Source organism: Myxine glutinosa, chromosome 12, assembly GCF_964187855.1.
Source record: "Myxine glutinosa chromosome 12, kmMyxGlut1.1, whole genome shotgun sequence".
NCBI classification, from domain to species: Eukaryota; Metazoa; Chordata; class Myxini; order Myxiniformes; family Myxinidae; genus Myxine; species Myxine glutinosa.
This window is the reverse complement of record NC_136272.1, coordinates 7,204,047-7,206,857: the sequence shown is the minus strand read 5'-3', so window position 1 is coordinate 7,206,857 and position 2,811 is coordinate 7,204,047. Positions and strand designations below refer to the sequence as shown.

The following is a 2,811-nucleotide window of genomic DNA, read 5'->3' as shown; positions in this document are numbered from 1 at the left end:
CTGCAGATGCGGTGCAATACTCAATATAAAACACAGTTTGTGTGTGTGTGTGTGTGTGTGTGTGTGTGTAATGTTACCGATAGACTCCTAAACGGAGAGGCTTACGTGCTTGATATTTGGCATAGACATGGCCATTGAGCCTGGGACGAACATGGCCGAACTCAAAATATTTGACGATCCATATTTTTTATTCATATTTACCTCAGCGCATTTCAGCGCACGGAATCAACGGAATCAGAGCAGGTGGGCGCTGATTCGCTCAGAGCGATCACGTGATGACGCCATGACGCTATTAACGCTATGACGCTATGACGCTATGAAAAAAAAAAATCGCTATGACGCTATGAACGCGATGAACGATATGACGCTATGAAACGCTATGAACGCTATGACGCTATGAAAAAAAAATCGCTATGACGCAGTGAACGCGATGACGCTATGAAGCTATGAACGATATGACGCTATGAAAAAAAAAAAAAATCGCTATGACGCTATGACGCTATGAAAAAAAAAAATCGCTCGCTTTACCATGGGGCTCGCTCTCCCCCCATTCCCCTCCCCTCCCCTCCACTCCCCCTCCCCTCCCCCACCCGGCAATGCCGGGTACTTCTGCTAGTACTCAATACGCAAGTTTTAAATGCATAAATGCATCATACTCAAAGTTCTATAAATGCTCCGTTACTTCAGAGTAAAGTTTCAACCAAATGGAAGGATGAGCGAGCGATAAGAAGGCGAAACAATTGGACAGGAAGTATGCAGAGAAATGACAACAATTAGAAATAAATTGCAAGTTCAGATAACCTAAAAGTGGCCTGAATCACCAAAAGCTGATGAGGTATTTCATCAAAACCGAGAAATTCAAAAGCAGTGCAAAGAAAAGCTGTACAACCAAAGAAAGCAAATATTTGTGCAAACAAGGTAAATCGATGCAATTAATGGCAAACAAATGTATGTGACATACGAACATATGTGAATTTGATGGAGTGGGTGGACATGGGTTATGATATGCTTCCAGATCAGAACGTTGGCATTGGCGCTCAAGAGTTGGATCTGAAAGCAACGACACAGGTGTCAAGAAAACTCTGTTGGGTTTGGTGATCTCAGAGTCGATGGACTAGTTTGTTTTTGAATGGAAGGCCAGAAATCCCACACCTCATCCCCGTGGATTGAGGATCCCCTCGACAACCAAACTACGCTTGTACAATGCAACCTGTGTATCACTGACGCTGCACAACAGCTGGGCAGCTCCAAAGGCAGTTCTGGACAAACAAGCATGATGCCTGCCACTGAAAACACATGCGAGCGATCACCCGACATGGCTAGCCAGACAGTTTGATCTCCAATGACGTATTGTACAATCTGTGAAAGTGGCAGAACAAAGACGTTACATGTTTGGATATATGCTACAAACGCCAAAAGACACATCTGCACAAGCAGTCCTGGATTTTTCTGCATCGGGAGCCAACAAATACCAAGCCCGCAGAGGACGTCACTGCACAAATCTGCTCAGTGTGCTGTGGACTGAACTAAAAGAAGCAAGACTCGGAACTCTTCGATCAAAGAAGGACCTGAGGGGCCTCAGAATGCTGGCTGAGGACAAGACACAGTGGCAACCAAAGAAGGACTAATTGCAGCTGGAGGATGCTTCGGCTACTATACCGTAGAACAGTACATCATCACAATATAAAGTGCAGTGTGTGGGTATATGTACATATATATATATATATATATATATATATATATATATATATATATATATATATATATATATATATATATATTTTTTTTTTTCTGTTCTGAAACATCAGGCTAGGAAATAAAATCGAGTGAGCATTCCCCTTTTCTCTCCCCCCCCCCCACTCACCCATTGATGTCTTGCCATTCCATGCTCATTCATCCAGTTCGGTGTTATCCTTACTTTTACACAGCATCTTGAACAAATCCATTTTAAAACTTGCCTTTTCCAGAGTTCAAATACAGACAGACGATGATAAAATTGCCAGTCGGGCAAAAATGGGGAAGGAAGTTGCATCGTAAAGCATGTTGTCCTTGGGAAGGGATGAATCCTCCATCTGTCGAAACACTTGCAGACATAAACTAGAAGGGCACTCAGTAGAGAGCATACCTCCGCCTGGTTGGCCATATCACTCAATGATGAAGAATCACTTTAAAAATTCTTGTAGCCGAATCCGAATCCGGATCTTCACCAAAATCTAACCATTTCGTCCTTGTCACATACCCGACATCTCTGCCAAATTTGTCCAAATCCGTCCACAACTTTTTGAGATATCTTGTTCACAAACAAACGGACAGACAAACGGACAGGGGTGAAAACATAACCTCCATCCACATTTGGTGGCAGAGGTAAAGATACCAAAAAAAAGGTACAAAAAAAATACAAAATAAATAAATTAACGGGACAAAAAAAAAAAACTTTCAGTTCAAACCGTTAATTGGGGATTTCTTTAAACAAGGAATGACGTCAAATACATAGTATTGTGTAGGAAAAGAGAGAAAGAAAGAAAGATCAAAAACACTCCTTTATTCATGTGTATAAAGTGCATTTGGACGAGACACAGTGTACAATGTTACATCACCCACATGGTCATTTTGGATTTATAACACAGGAAAACAGATAATAAAATAAATCAAGGAAACCACATTCACAAAATAAACAAACGTTGAATCAAACTAAGCAGAACATATAACATGTTCATTTTGTGCAATTGATGCACAATAAGTTTATATCAGTCTTAACGGTAAAGTGTAAACATCATTGAGATGGGTTAAAAAAGGAGTGCAAACTTACGT

General features: G+C 41.0%; 1 protein-coding gene across 4 annotated transcripts in view; it reads right to left on the bottom strand.

The window, feature by feature from the left end:
* Window positions 1-2,527: 2,527 nt before the first annotated feature.
* LOC137415054 (sentrin-specific protease 1) overlaps window positions 2,528-2,811 on the bottom strand; it is a 149,617-nt gene continuing 149,333 nt past the window's right edge. For all 4 annotated transcript variants that reach the window (XM_078766414.1, XM_078766415.1, XM_068100612.2 and 1 more), the window contains one exon: window positions 2,528-2,811. This exon is cut by the window's right edge and continues 682 nt beyond it. The gene's annotated coding sequence lies outside the window, so the exon portion shown is untranslated.